The sequence below is a fragment of the Colobus angolensis genome, unplaced genomic scaffold (assembly GCF_000951035.1).
Source record: "Colobus angolensis palliatus isolate OR3802 unplaced genomic scaffold, Cang.pa_1.0 Scaffold255, whole genome shotgun sequence".
NCBI lineage: Eukaryota > Metazoa > Chordata > Mammalia > Primates > Cercopithecidae > Colobus > Colobus angolensis.
In genome coordinates this window covers 1048681-1065306 of record NW_012115766.1, presented here as the reverse complement: position 1 = coordinate 1065306, position 16626 = coordinate 1048681, and the positions used below count along the sequence as shown (strand labels likewise).

At 41.2% G+C, this 16626-nt stretch overlaps 1 long non-coding RNA gene across 1 annotated transcript in view; it reads right to left on the bottom strand.

The window, feature by feature from the left end:
- Positions 1-13869, bottom strand: part of LOC105515153 — a 35195-nt gene extending 21326 nt beyond the window's left edge. Inside the window, exons 1-3 of the long non-coding RNA XR_001002271.1 lie at positions 13246-13869; positions 12862-12945; positions 9121-9244 (exon numbers count right to left, since the gene is read on the bottom strand). This is a non-coding gene — a long non-coding RNA (uncharacterized LOC105515153). The remainder of the gene's footprint in view (positions 1-9120; positions 9245-12861; positions 12946-13245) is intronic.
- Positions 13870-16626: the final 2757 nt, after the last annotated feature.

Sequence of the window (16626 nt, the reverse complement as noted above, 5' to 3'; positions counted from 1 at the left end):
ATAGACCTTCGACTGTGGCCATAAACATTTCTAAGATATGACTATTTTTAATCTACAGAATGGCAATTTCATATAGTTCAAACCACACGTACCAAGAATCCTGAGCTAAGTTCTGTACGTAACAAGCACAACAAGATGGCTGGGATAATGTAATTCAGTTTCTTCTTTTTCTTAGCATAGCACCTTCACACATTGGGTATCATACAATGAGAATTGATTGTGGAATAGAACAAACTTTGATTCAGATCTGGGCTCTGTTACTTACTGACCATGTGCTTTTATATACAAGTTATTTCTCTTCTTTGAACTTCAGTTGCACTTCCTCTCTCTTATCTGTAAAATATGGGATATTACTTCTTATATCACAAGGTGGCTGTAAGGATAAAATGAAATAATGTGTTCAAAAGTATCTAGAGCACAATACATATTATGGATAGGAAAGGGAGACACACTGCACCCAACATCCAGTAACTTACAGTCCAGAGGAAGGAACAAAGTTATTTGTAAATAATTCTTACACGATGCACAGCTGGCCAACCAGAAGATGGCCCACCAGAAATTAAATTTGGGTTCTTCTCTCACTTGACAGAAGTTACCAGCTGCTTCTGGTGTGTGCGTCAGTGGACAAATGCACGGAAACAGACCTCCCGGGAAGAATTGGTGGAGGTGCTAGTGGAGGGTGAGTGGTCTCCTCATCCCAGGAGAAGTGTGTAAAATAAGCCTTTGTTTCCTGAGTGACTGAGGCAAAACCACCTCAGCTCTAGGTATAACCGGTAGCCTAAGGAGTTCAGGGTTTCCTGGGAGAGAAAAGAAGTGATATTCCAATCAGAGACATTGGTAAACCGAGGGTAGCACTGCAATTCAGTTGACATATATCAAGAAAGGCAGGGTCAGCAGGCTAGAGAGGAAAAAGGATGGCAGTCTGGTGGGTCCAAAACATTTCTCTTTAAATTATGCTATAATACTATATAAACAAAAATTACTACAAGTAAGATTTGCCCTCAAAATTATCCTCAGAAAAGAGTCACTTATAAGAAAAGTTTCTTGTATTTCAGGGCATATACTCAATTACGTAATTGTGAACAACAACCTTTTCTGCTCTTTGTTGAAAAGAGCATTAACCTGATATAACCTCCATTAATTCTAGTTTTAGGCACATATGAGTCATCTGATGGAATGAGAGCTGGAGAAAGATTAAATAAAATTTACCAATTGATCCTAGGAGGAATGGCTTCATAATAGCATGTCTTCGTTATTGTTTCAAGTAAGCCCTTGAAAGATCACTTAGAGGCCCGGCACAGTGGCTCACGCCTGTAATTTCAGCACTTTGGGAGGCCGAGGCAGGCGGATCACTTGAGGTCACGAGTTCGAGACTAGCCTGGCCAACATGGCGAAACCCCGCCTCTATCAAAAATACAAAAAGTATTTGGGCTTGGTGGTGCACACTTGTAGTCCCAGTTACTTGGAAGGCTGAGGCAGGAGAATTGCTTAAACCTGAGAGGTGGAGGCTACAGTGAGCCCAGATCACACCACTGCCCTCCAGCCTGGGTGACAGAGCAGGACTCTATCTAAAAAAAAAAAAAAAAAATTACTTAGTAGAGTGATACAGAATGTGGTTCCACCGTGAAAATCAAGAACATCAAGATTATGCAATGTGTTACTCTATGATCAAGATTATGCATTGTGTTACTCTATGATAAAGATTATGCATTGTGGTACTCTATGATCAAGATTATGCATTGTGTTACTCTATGATCAAGATTATGCATTGTGTTACTCTATTTTTATGGTTGCTGTAACAAATTACTTCAAATGCAATGGCTTAAAACAACTCTGACTTATTAGCCCCCCAGTTCTGGAGCTTAGAAGTCCAAAAAGCGTCTCACTGGGCTAAAATCAAGGTATCCAGAGGGCTGTGTTCCCTCTGAAGTTTCTATGGAAGAATCCATTATCTTGCCTTTTCCAGCTCCTACAGGCTGCACGCTTGATTTGCTGCCGTCTCTTCCATCTTGAGAGTAGGTTGGGTCTTTCTCGTATCACATTACTGTGACCTACCCTTCTGCAGTCTCTTCCACATTTAAGAACCCCTGTGATTATATTAGATGTTCCTGGATGATCCAGGATAATCTCCATATTTTAGGGTCAGCTGATTAGCAATCTTAATTCCATCTGCCACCTTAATTCCCCTATGCTATGTAACCTAACATATTCACAGGTTCTGGGGATTAGCACGTGGACATCTTTGGGGGGCCATTATTTTTCCTACCGCATGCACCTATAAGATTAAAAAAATAAAAATGAAAGGACCTCTCCTAACATAATGAGAATGGCTACTTGAGGCCTGGGATAAATACCCTCTGACAATGCAATGTGTCAAGCAACACATATTACCAGGAAGTTAATCTACTTGGAAAATTCTTAGATGACTCAAAAGTCATTTGTTAGAAATTGACCCTGATGATCAAGAAATACAAAAATTTGGATAAAATTGTTTCATAAATGAGAGATGAGAAAAAGCAATATTTAAAAAACAGTATGAGTAGTTCATTAAATATGTTAAGCAGATATTTGACTATTTTTGCTATACCCCTAAGGGTTATATATTTGAGTTAGTCAAAACACTTATTTTTTAGGTATTTTTATTTAAAAGTAGGATCCTCTGGTATTGGGATCACCTTATATTTGAGCATATGATAAACATTTCTTTATTATAAAATTAATATAAGATCTAAATAAAAATTCAAAAGGTCAGGGTGTAGATAGCTCCTTCTTGTCTTTCAGGCATCAGCTCAAAAGCTCTTCTTCAGTGAGACTTTTCCTATGCCCATGTACTCTCTATCAAATAATGTCAGCTCAGGCTGCCATAACAAAAGACCACAGCCTTATGGTTTACCCAACAGGAACTTATTTTCTAACAGTTCTGGAGGCTGCAAAGTCCAAGATCAAGGTGCTGGCTAACTGGGATCCTTGGTGAAGGTTCTCGTCCTGGCTTGCAGATGACTGCCTTTTTGCGGTGTCCTTAAAAGCCAGAGAGAAAGAGAGAAAGAGCAAGCTCTTTTGTGTCTCTTCTTATAAGGGCACTAATCCCATCACAAGGGCCCTCATCTAACTCTGATCACCTCCCAAAGGCCCAGTCTCCAAATATCATCACAGTGGGGGTTAGGGCTTCAACATAGAACCTTGGGGGGCCACAGTTCAGTCTGTTGGGCTTGGTGCACTGTTCCAGTTCTCATAAACTTATTACTTAAACTATTACTAAATATGTAGTATTACATAAACATATTACTAGTTGAAATTAGCATCTATTTAATTGCTTGTTAATGGCACACATCCCACTATTAGAACATAAACTCCACCAGAGAAGACCATGTCAGTATTTCTCAATAGCCCGGTCTTTGAGCTTCTATGAGCTGTCCCAGAATGGCACCAGCCCTTGAAACAAACTAGTGATTGATTTTACTGATCTATTTGCCAAGAAGACTATCTCACAATGTCTTGACTACTTATAGACTTTGCCGTGCTTTCTCTACAACAGAGTAGAAGGAATTATATCAGGATTGATTAGGTGTGGAGAGGACCCAATGATGGATACATTCAAGCCCCAGCAGTGCTCTTCAGAACTGTGTTGCTCAACTTTACAAAGTGAAGACATTTGTGTGGCTTATGCCTCAAGGCACTGCTCATCTGGCCAGTCAAGTGAAAACTGAATATTGAGGATGTTTCCCTGGCTGCAAGCCCGTATGTTGATGATGAAACAAAGGCTCCGAGAGGATGAGTGACGAGCTTGAGATCTCAGCTCTAGGGACAGAAGGAATTGGGGTTGGAATCCAGGTCCCCTGGCTCCCACTGAAGAGCACCCTCATGACAGCCCCACTGCCTCTTCCCGTTTTAGTTGAAAAGCCATCTAAAGCCAGCCTCTGCTCAGATGCAGGCTCCAGTAGTTTGGTGTCAAAGGCTATCCTTTGCCATTTGACCAGAGGAAAATGGAACAGAAAAAAGTTCCAAATGTGTTCCCTAGTGTGCTGTGTCTACTCATCGCCTGCGTGGCTTGGCAGAGGCAGCCTGTGTTTGGGGCTGAGAAGACCTTGTTCCCTTTAGTAGTTGTGAACATGAGGTTATGGCAAGAAAAACCTAACCAAGGAAGGAGGAGAGGAGTGACTAGAACTGGGATCATCCATCCAGCTGGTTCATAGGGTTCATCAGGAATGCATCCTCACTCTGAAAGTCGTCTTCAATCAATTTCCACCATTTCTGTTGAAAACACAGACACACTACTAATGTATTCATTAGAGAACACACTTTTTAAAATTGGCGAGTAAGCAAACGGTGAGCAGGCTGCATTCAGCATCCATTTGTTTTTCAGAGAGTCAAGCAGGCGAAAGATGACTTCCTCATGAGCGATCTTCTCACTTGAAATGCACACTGAGAAAGGAATGAAGCGCGGATTTAATCCAAGGCTTGGGTCATGTGTCGGGGCTTTGGGACGGCAGCACTGCCAGAGTGCCTTCAGATAAACAGAGACTGTGTCTGAAAAGCCTCCGTGGCCATTTGCAGTCAGGCACAGTCATGTAAGATTCCTGAGGCCTCTGGCAGGCTCCATGGTGGAAACACCAGCAGGATTGGCTCAAGCCTGAGTCTGGGAAGAGCCAGGCATTGAGGTCACACTCCTCCTACTGTCCCTACACATGTGGGGAGGCAGAGCTCCCCTGCTGGGTGAGAACACTGCTCCTGGCTGCAGGGGCCATGGAGCACCCCACTTAGTGCTGACAGCACCTTACATCCCACGTCCACTCACTCTCCACCAAGGACTTCCATGGCCACCCCACTGTGTACAGAGATATAAGAAAAAAATGGTGATACCAGTTGGAATGGCGATCATTAAAAAGTCAGGAAACAGGTTCTGGAGAGGATGTGGAGAAACAGGAACACTTTTACACTGTTGGTGGGACTGTAAACTAGTTCAACCATTGTGGAAGACAGTGTGGCGATTCCTCAAGGATCTAGAACTAGAAATACCATTTGACCCAGCCATCCCATTACTGGGATATAGCCAAAGGATTATAAATCATGCTGCTATAAAGACACATGCACACGTATGTTTATTGCGGCACTATTCACAATAGCAAAGACTTGGAACCAACTCAAATGTCCATCAATGATAGACTGGATTAAGAAAATGTGGCACATATACATCATGGAATACTATGCAGCCATAAAAAAGGATGAGTTCATGTCCTTTGTGGGGACATGGATGAAGCTGGAAACCATCATTCTCAGCAAACTTTCACAAGAACAGAAAACCAAACACCGCATGTTCTTACTCATAGGTGGGAATTGAACAATGAGAACACTTGGACACAGGGTGGGGAACATCACACACCGTTGCCTGTCATGGGTTGGGGGATTAGGGAAGGGATAGCATTAGGAGAAATATCTAATGTAAATAATGAGTTAATGGGTGCAGCACACCAACATGGCACATGTATACATATGTAACAAACCTGCACATTGTACACATGTACCCTAGAACTTAAAGTATAATTTAAAAAAAAAAAAAGAAAAGAAAGAAAGGTGATAGAGGTGGTGGAGGAGAGTAGAGAAGGAAGCAAAAGGAAAGCACAGTGAGTGTGTTTGGGGAGGGAGGTTGGGAGTGAATGCAAAAAAGTGGAGCACATGGCATTGGCTGCTTAGTGAGCCAGATTGCATCACTGGCCCCACATCGTTACTTTCCTTTTTGTTTTCTTTGAGAGACAGAGACTCACTGTGTCACCCAAGCCAGAGTGTAGAGATGATCATAGCTCACTGCAGCCTCCACTTCCTGGGCTCAGGTGATCCTCCCACTTCAGCCTCCTGAGTAGCCTGGATTAGGAGAGCACACCACCACGTTCAGATAATTTTCCTATTTTTTGTAGAGACAGGGTTTCACCATGTAGCTCAGGCTAGTCTCAAACTTCTGGGCTCAAGCAATCCTTCTGCCTTGGGCTCCCAAAGTGTTGGGATTACAGGCATGAGCCACTATGCAGGGCCACATTCTCACTTTTCCTTGGACCCACACTCTGTGCCAGGTGACTTTGCAGCTCCTTCCACTAGTAGGTTTCTCCAGCCCTGCCTTCAGGTTTGGCCATATGACTAGCTTTGGCTGATAGAATGAGACAGCAGTTGACAGTGTCCTGGTCATCAGTCTAGAGGTAGGAGGCCCTGTGTGATCCTGCTTGCATTCCTGTGTCTGGGCCTTTGCTATGAGAAGAGCATTCCTCAGTAGCCTGCTGGTCCAGAAGGAGGAGGGACTCGTGGAGCAGAGCCTAGCTCCGTGTGGACATCCTGGTGATCTAGAGTTTCTGAACAAACTCAACTGAGAGCAGCAGAACCATCTAATGAGCTCAGTGGGATCAGCTGACCTCCATGTCCCAGAGAAACAATAAATGGGTGCTGTTTTAAACCACTGAATTTTGGAGGAGGTTTGTTGCACGTTGATAGTGTGAGAGTTGCAGATACTAGGAAGAAATCACTTTTGTCAGACCCAGGCAAAATACAGCTGGGAAGGCCAGATGGAGAGAAGGCTCATGCTTATGTGTCTGGGGTAAGAACTACTTCCAGGGACTTTCTAAAAACCTCTGGAGTCCTTCACGCATCTCCTGCTTTGATAAGGTTCATCACCAGACATTCTTTAGAACTGCGCTAATTCACATAACATGTTCTTGAAAGAATAGTTGCCTGGTAATGACATCTCCACCAATGAACTGACAAGAACTCTGACTTCAAACCTCTGGAACCAATGAACTCTGTTTCCAAGCAGCTTGGGTAAATCTGTTTTTTGCTAATAAAAGTCCCCTTACCCTTCCCTCACTGAATGCACTGGTGGCTTGCCATTTCATGCATTCCAGATTATAATCTTATTTCTATTCCTGAGTTAACCCAGCATATTTGGAGATAACTTTTTTCTGGTGTCTTTTTTGTGTGGTTAACTGATACACTTGTCTAACAGCCATACACCTTTCGTCCTTGTTACATAATCTTGTTCTTCTAATGATGGCAATGTTACCATTTGCCACATAATTTCTCTTTTAGGCTTTTTTTTTTTTTTTTTTTTTTCAGCTAGGGATGACCACAGGATCTAGTTTTGGCCAAGGAGACATAAAAGGAAATCTTATTTCTGGAAAAGATTTTCCTCCCTGATCCAAAAGCAAAGTCCTTTTCTGCCCATCCCTTTATTTTCTGCTTGGGCATTGGTGTGACTACATAATGCCTGGAACTGCGGAAGCCATCCGGTCACCATGAAGTCACAGGTTCAAGGATGAAGGATTTGCACACTGGGTGCCCAGATAGAAGGATGAGAAAAGCCTGGGTTCTTGATCACATCGCTGAGCAGCAGACAAACCCTGGGGCCACCTACATCCAGCCTCTCATGTAGGAAACAGGAAATATCTTTATGGTTTTAACCACTGTCTGTTAGATTTTCTGTTGTGGCAGAAAAATGAATTCTTCAGTGGCAAGGGACATGATGAAGGTGGAGGAGAGAGTGTGGGTGATAAGTTAGGATGTGTGTCATAGGGCAGTGAAATGAATGTTGTACTGAGAATTAAGAGACCTTTTCCTATTTAGTAGAGTAACCCTGAGTAATTCGCACAACTCTCTTGGCTGCAATGTCCTCTTCTGAGAGAAGAAGGCATGTACTGGATGATCTCTAAGGTTTTTACAGTTCTAACATTGATTCTGAACCTACTACATCAAGGACTCTGGGTGCCATAGCTGGGCAAATATTCACAGAGGATTTTGGAGAACTATTAATTATGTTCAAGGAAAAGATTGAGAATAGTGGTTTTATAGCAAATGCTTAGCTCTGGGCTAGCAGATAATGAGTTTGTTTTTCATTTTTGAGTTTGTGCCTCATGTAAGTGTTACCTGCTCTAGGGTACTTCCATGAGAGTGCTCATTAGAGGCTTCATTTGCAAAACATGATTTGCATGCAAGGGGCAAATGCTTCCTCTTCAGCAGCAGGTGTTGTGGGATGGAGAGAAACATGCTGGCTAATGCCTTGTCATCCAAATTCACAGAAATTTCTGGTATCCTGGGCAGGTTGAATACCATTCTAGGGAGAGAACGAAGGGAACACATCGGAATAATTAGTCTATTTAGTTTTTGGTTCTGTAGAATAGAGCCTTGGCAGGATCCCAGAGAAGCATCAGCAGGGGGAAAAATCACGTTATTTTCTGTTCTAGCCAACGGCATTTTCCTGCCCGGACTGTGCAAAATGAACTTGCTTAGCTTTGCAGCCTTCTCCAGCTGCTGTTGTTTCTCTCTTGCCTTCTGGTCACATAAGGCCCTGGCTCAGTTAGGTTTATTCCATGCTATCATTTTTCTCCCATACCATTTTTCTTTCATCTCTCTTTGCACTTCACCACAATGATATTCATTAAGCTCTTTTTCTTCCCTTTCCTCCTACCTTCTATTCTCTCTTCTTTATCATCCCCCGCCCCTTCTCCATCATCTGCTATGTTGTGAAAGCATTCTTTGACATTTCCACATCAATATTCCTAAAATCTACCAAGAATTCTGGGGAACACAGTTGCTCAGAGGGGATCACAGTTGTCTAATGTAATCATACAAAAGTATTTTTTACCAGCTACTATTTGCTGTTCGAAGAGAAGTCCAAAGCTAGGATCCTGGCATGTTGGATAAAAGTGGAATTTGGAAGAAGGGCTAATTCTAGAGTAGAACCAGGGCAGGGCAGTGGAGACCCCTTGAACATGTGAACTGCATTCATTCGTAGACACGTTTTACATTTACCAGAGATGACTGCGAAATTCCCAAACACTGAGCTTAAGACTATAAAGGGAGACAAATCACCAAATGCACACCCTTGTCATAGATGGAGCTTTTTTTTTTTTTGAGACAAAGTTTCACTCTTGTTGTTCAGGCTGGAGTGCAATGGCATGACCTTTGCTCACTGCAACCTCCGCCTCCTGGGTTCAAGCAGTTCTCATGCCTCAGCCTCCCAAGTAGCTGGGATTACAGGCATGCGCCACCATGCCTGGCTATTTTTGTATTTTTAGTAGAGACAGGGTTTCACCATGTTGGCCAGGCTGGTCTCGAACTCCTGACCTCAAGGGATCTACCTGCCTTGACCTCCCAAAGTGTTGATTACAGGCATGAGCCACTGCACCCGGCCCTAGATGGAGCTTTCATAGAGGAGGACCAGATGGAGTTGTCAAAGCAAAAATGTCCACTTTCAGCCACATTTGCCCTAGGAGATATCAAAATCAATGTTGTATCTCTGCCTAACAAATTCTAAGCAACTGAAATGGACCCAAACACCAAACCCCTATGGGCCCAACCAAAGACTCTTGCTTGACCAGTGAATGACTGGATTTGTCTGAGTTAATTGGGTTCAGGCCTATGGATTCACTGGGGCCACCTGCAATGCTGGTGTTCAAACCTTAATCTGTGAGCCCTCACTTTCTAGATTGAAAAATCCCTAACTTTCCCCCTCTCTGCTAACTATTCAGTGTATTTCTTTACTAGTGTGTGCTTCCTTGCCTGGAAAGTTAATAAACTTGGTTTTGTGGTTTTTATTTATTTTATACCTCTAGTGGCCTAAGTTTTATTATTTTTCAGAATGCAGGCTGTCAGGGAGCCAACTATCACTTAATATCTGGCAGTGGCACAGAAAAAATTCTGAGCATTAAGACCAACTGAAAGAAACTCCCAAACCAAACCAAACCAAACCAAGCCAAACCAAACCAAACCAACCAAACCAAACCAAACCAAACCAAAAATATAAATCAGTAACAGCAGCAGCAACAACATAATAACAGCAAATTTCACTTATCAGACCACCTTGCTGGAAAATGCTACCCAAAATAATTTCCTGACTCAAGCCATTTAAACTTGGAGTTGATTTCAACTGGACTAAGCCAATTTCAATAGTGGTCTAGATTTGAATACTGCTTCTCGATGTTTGTGTGACCTCCTTGTTTGGTATAGCATTCAAAGTCTAGCAGACTGATAAGGAACCAAGGCCATAGGGCCGGGTGCTGTGGCTCCTGCCTGTAATCCCAGCACTTTGGGAGGCCGAAGCAAGTGGATCACCTGAGGTCAGGAGTTTGTGACCAGCCTGCCCAACATGATGGAACCCTGTCTGTACTAAAAATACAAAAAATTAGCCGGGCATGGTGGCAGGTGCCTGTAATCCCAGCTACTTGGGAGGCTGAGGCAGGAGAACCACTTGAACTCGGGAAACGGAGGTTGCAATGAGCCGAGATCACGCCATTGTACTCCAGCCTGGGCGACAAGAACAAAACTATCTCAACAAATAAACAAACCCCCAAGAAAACAAAACAAAAAAATTAACCAAGGCCATAAGGTTAACAAAAATCACTTGTCTATTACTTTTGAATTATTCACCATGTGAGCAGCACAATCTGGTGAATTTAGGTGGAAGCTGTGCATGTCTGACTTTTTGTTCTATGAAACATGGATTTGCTCAGAAGAATCCTTCCAGAATTTTAGTTCATTTTGTTTTGTGGTATTATTAAAGGAGCCCAGGAGATTCTCAGTTCTAACTGGTGCTTCTACAGCACAACTTTCAAACCCTGGGTATTTTCTGAATCCTGTACGTAGTTCCTCACTGAAGGAAGCATCCGGCACTTTCCCCATAAGTGTACTTTCCTCTTACAACAAGATGCTGTTATGATGTGCTTTCCCCCTCATGGCAAATTACTAATGTGCTTCATATTTGAGAAGGGAGTTTGCTGAAAATGTAGCAGAATTTATTTGATGTACATCTTGTGGTAGCCTTAAAATATTACAACCCAATCTTGTTTCTGCCTCTGGCTGTTCCGATCTTTAAAAGATTCTGGTTTTTAAGACCAAGTACATGATGCTTTGCATGTCCTGAATAAGATTGTGATCCAATGTCTTTGATGGTGGCCTTCTCTCTTATTGCTATCTTCAAGTAAAGTTTATTTAGTGCCTACTGTTCGGGGCTTTATCCTGGGAATACACGAAATGATGTTTGAGTATCTTGCCTCTGCCTTCTGGGAGTTCAACTTAAGCCATCTTCCTTCTTCCCTCCCTCAAACATTTGTTAACAGGCAGAAAAATGAACATAAGAGGAATTCTTCAATAATTTAAGAGACAGGCCAGAACAAAGGCTCCTCCAAAGAATGAATGTTTAATGGCATGTTTCCAGAATGTAGGCTGCAGGAGAATGTGCACCCGGGGTGGGAGTAGATCAAAGGAAGGAGGTTAAATTATGGTTTATTTCTGATCCTTTTGTAGAACTCTTTCTGCAAGACATAGTTTCTTGGAGGATGTATCAGTTACCAATTGCTGTATAACAAGCCACCCTAAAACTGAGTGGCTTAAAAAGCACAGTGATTTATTATCTCTAATGATCCTGAGGGCTGGAAATCTGGCTGGTTCTGTTACTTGTTTTGCCTGGACTCACTTACTTGGCTGTCGTCACCTGGGAGTTTGGGGCTGAGGGTCTAAGAAGGTATCACTTACTCTCAGCAGATGGTGCTGACTGTGGGATGCGGTGTCTCTGTTCTTTTTTACACGGTCTCTTATCTTCCAACACACCAGAATGGACTTCCTCACAGCATGGTGGTCTCAGGATACTAGGACCTAGCCTCCAGAACTTGCACGATGCTACTTCTGCTACATTCTATTGGTCCAAGTGGGTTTCAAGGACCTTCCAGATTCAGGAGGTGCAGAAATAGACTCCATCTTTTAATGGAAGAACCAACGGGACATAGACCCAGAAAGCCATGATTCACTGTCATTATTATAACAATCTGTCACAACGGAACTGGGGTCAGATGGAAGGGGATGAGGAGAGGGCTAGAAGATGCGGGGAGAATGAGAATTGAAGACAAAGACTTCCTTTAGAATCTTTGTTCCTGTCTGCAACTATAGGATTCTCATGTGTCAGCAAAGGGTAGCTTGTCCCCAGTTATTTGTTTCTGGGGAAACAGGCTCAAAGGGATGTATTAGTGAAGGAAAAATAATCAATGCTAGCAATTTTATTCATGTTTGGCACTTAGGGGAAAATAGGTAAAATGGAAAAGCAGAACAAATAAGAATACCAAAGAGATATGGGGTGGTTATGTACCCAGATGTAAGTACACTAAAACAGAAGATTTTATTAGGAAATTACATATACATTCTATGCTATACATATGTATTTTAGCACGCACATGAAATTCTTCTGTAAAATAAAGGCAACTTAGGGTTGAAACTTTTAAAGGTGGTTTTCCTTTTTACAGCCCTGCAATTTAGGCAGGCCATCACAGGGCAAAAGACATGCGGGTCCTTTTATTCAAGTCTCTCAGAGTCACAATCATGAATTTCTTACACATAGTCAGGAAACATGTAACTCTTTATTAAAGGAATTTCACCTAAAATCCATTATAAACTCATTTTTTTAAAACGTGAATTTTAGAAAAAATTCTCGTAGCACATTTTATCCCTTTCTCATCAATCTTTAACTTTTCCTTATTCATTTTCTCTGAATCTAAAATCAATAGTTTTTCCAAGTAGTTTCTGTCTTAGCAGTTACTATCATTCGTCTGTCGATGCCACAAGAACACTTCAGACTTCCTTCTGAGGTTAGTGGACTTAATTAAAGAGACAGCTTTAGTTTTCTTTCCAGCATGCCATGTCTCTATTTTCTTTATCATGCAGAAGTGAAAAAAATGTCAGATAAAAGAGGAAAGAGTCACAGAGATCATAGTTGTGTCTTTATCCACTGCTAGTTGACCCTTGAATTTATTTTTGCAGAACTTCCTCTTTTCCTCCTTTTAGTTGACTTCTCTAACCAGAGCTAGTCTGAGTCTGAATGAAACACAGGCAGCTTACACTTTCTCCATCCGTCATAATCAATAACCACTTCCTTATAAGCTGTGGTAACTTCAGGCTTCTATGGCAACTTTCATGGTGGACCTGCAAGAATTTTTAACAGTTTGAAAACCAATCTTAAAGGTTTGAAAGGGTGACTCACACCACTTTTGTTACATAAATGCCTTCTTTATTCCTTGAGCCAGGACAACGCAAGTAAATAAGGAAATAAACAAGAAAACAAAAATCACTCATTTGGAGATGATTACTCTTAAGTATGTCTTAACTATGCCCCACGCTGAGACATCTTTTTGAGAAGTGTTCTAGTAAGTTCTAAATGAGCTTACCTAATTCTCTTCCCTCGACAGCCCTCAAATAACACAAACAACGGCCCTCTTCACTCACCAACTCAAGCAATGGTGCGTCTCCACCTGGTGTTGTGGCATGGCGGGTCTATGTGGCAAGGGCTTTGTCTCCATACTCTCTGTGAAGGTGTTAAAGATGATCCTGAGGTCCCAGTTCTCTGGAAGGAGTCTTGGGGGTAGTTAGCCTCTGCTGAATCTCGGTATAGCAGTGCAAGGTCAAAACCCCAAATGCACTCAATCTTGAGTTATTGAAGTTGGATGAGAAGTGAAGTCATTATGGGGCACGACATCTGGTGTTTCAGTCCCAAGGCCACAAGCAGAATGTTACAACCTCTGACGCTTAATGATTTTGCATTTCATATAGCAGCTTAAGTTTTTCACAGCCTGAACTCAATTAATTTTCACCGCCCACTGTGGAGGTGGAGAGGGAAGTGCCATATATTTTTGCAGTAGATGTGATAGCCGGTCATTGATCACTGATTTGATGAACACCAAAACTTGGCCTGCACTTCAGGAGGACAAAGAAGCCTCCTAAGCGTCTGGTCTGTGGATCAGGTGCCTCAGGTCCTCTGCTCTAACTATCAATCTTTTCAGCTGGCCATTCGGAAGGCATTACAGGGCAAACCATACGTAGTTGAGACCAATGGCCTGTGCACATGGGCAGGCCTGTCTGTTGATGGGCAGAAAGGACAGCTCTAGATAACAAGCATGTGAACGACACCCCCTGGTGTTGGTGAGGATGGATCAACCGGCACAGACATAAACTACTGTCAGGGCTGTAACAGGAGCAGCCCTTCCTACCGACAGTGCTCAGGCAACAGAGTATCAGTGTGGTAATATATCATTATTCTAATTGGCTGTTTGGGCTTCATTGTATGGATATGCTATAATTTATTTAATCAACGTTTAAGTTGTTTCCAATTTTTCACCATTACAAAAATGTTTAACGACCATCCTTGTATATCTTTCTCTGTCACCTTGACCCATTATGGCCTTGGGGGACAAAAAATCCCATGAATGGAATTGTTGATTCAGACTGTAAAATATTAATACATAGGGTCAAGTGACCATCTAAAAAGTTGTGTGCTAAAATTATATATCAATTACTTATGCTTTATTTTAGTATTTTAATTAAAATGTACATTTTTATGTCTAGATATTTGCTCCTTCTGAAATTTATTTAGGCATGGAGATTCATTATTTCTATTTTTTCCAAATGGCTAGTCAGTTTTTCCAACTCATTTTGTTGATAGTTCACCTTGATCATGTATCAAATTCTCACACACACGAGCCTGTTTCTGAATTCTGGATTCTGTGCTATTGAGCTTTCTATTATTATATAATAATTTCATGTTTATACTTGTATGCTTATAATATTCAATAGGACAAATGTTCTCTCATTATTTTGCCCGGCTATTTATGAATGCTTATTCATTCAGAAGAAATTTGAAATCAATTTTTTTGCCATAACAAAAAAAAAGTCTGAAATGATTTTTTACTGGAATTTGCATTAAATTTAGTTTTATTTCAAAATAATTGTTATTTTTACAATATGTAGTACATGTTAAAAAAGAGGATGCAGTTTTCCCTGTAGTCAACATCTTATGTTTCTCAATAAAATGTTATTGTTTTCTTCACATGTCATGCACATGACTTATTAAACTGTATTCCTAGCAGTTTTATATATATAATATATATTATATTTATATATGTGTGTTATAAATGTATTCCTAGGGGTTATCTATATATATAAAATAGTTATAGATATAACTCTCTATATAGATAATATATAGATAGATAACATGTATAATAATATGCATTATATATTTATGTTATAAGGTCAAGTGACCATCTAAAAATATATAATTATATATAATATATAATATAATATATAATAATTTTTTTATATATTATAACTGTATTCCCATATATATGTTATAACAACTATAGATATGTTATAACTGCATTCCTGTGTATATCTTATAACAACTGTATATATGTTACAACTGTATTCTTAGGAGTTATATATAATATATAAACTATTATATATAAAATATATATGTAGTTCTATATATAGTTATATATATAAGTACTATATATAATATAGTTATAACTCCAAGGAATACAGTGATAATATATATATATACACACACACACACACACACATATATATATATATATAAATACATGTGTTATACATATATTACCTATAATATGTATTTGGTATAGATGGGGTTGCTCAGGCTGGTCTCAAACTACTGAGCTCAAGCAATTCTCCTACCTTGGCCTCCTAAAGTGCTGGGATTACAGGCATAAGGCACCATGCCTGGCCTGGAATTTTATATTTTTTGATTTTATTACTCAAGGGATTTCCCTGCTCCCCATTATAGTCTCTAGCCTGCTTCACTGGATTGGACTAATCCGCTCGCCCCCTGGTTGTCCAGTCATCCAGGAGCTCCACTCAAGACTTTGAACTGACACCTGCAAGGGTCAGTGAAGAGGCTGGGCCAGACCCCCTGCCTTCTCCTCTTCCTCCTCCAATCCTCATCCACCTCTGGTTCCAGTGTGTGGAGCAGGCTCTGTTGTCCTGGTAAATAAAGAAGAATCAACCAACCTCAGAAAACTCCCCTGAAGAGACCAGCCATAAAAATATGAGCTTATTCCAAGTACCTGGGACCCTGTAATTAGAGTCAACTACCAAAGGCCAGGTCAGATGTCCTATGGCCGAGGGCTTGGGAGATGGGTCTGGTGGCTGGTAGCAGCACTGGCCTCTTACCCTGGCTGTGGCCCTGAGGCCCTGCATGTGGGAAATGTGCCATGTGGGAAGTGTGCATTTTCTTCCTGGGGACACTTTTCTGCCTACGTATGTAAACAGATTTCTAGGGTGAGAAAGGCAGCCCCAGCTTTTAGAGGAGCCAGGAAATCTCCCCAAGGCTCTGACCTGAAGAAATCACAATCTCTAGAGAACAAGGGAGCTCGATCTTTTTTTAGTTCTGATTTCTATCTCAGTCATTAAAAATCAAGCTTTAAAAATAAGACCCTATCCATTATGTCTTAATAATCATCACTGGGACTTAAAGTGACTAATAATAAAAGGTTTTTGTTTAAATATTAAACACTAATGGTTTTGTTCTGCTCTTGAGAACTGGAGGCAGACAGTTGAAAATGGGTTCACAGTGTGGCCCTGGGGTCTGGGCTGATGACTAAGGTGACCCCTGAGAAATGGCACCTGTAATCGGAGGGTGGACTGTCTCTCACTCCACCCTTACCTTGGCCCATATCACAGTCCCAGGCTGTGTCCTCACTCTGGCAGAAGTGTGGGGCTTCCCAAAAGGCTTTTGCATTTTTGTTTTACCAAATGACCAATGGATCTGTTAGAGAGAAATCTATTGTCAATTGTTTCCTTTTTTTTTTTTTTTTT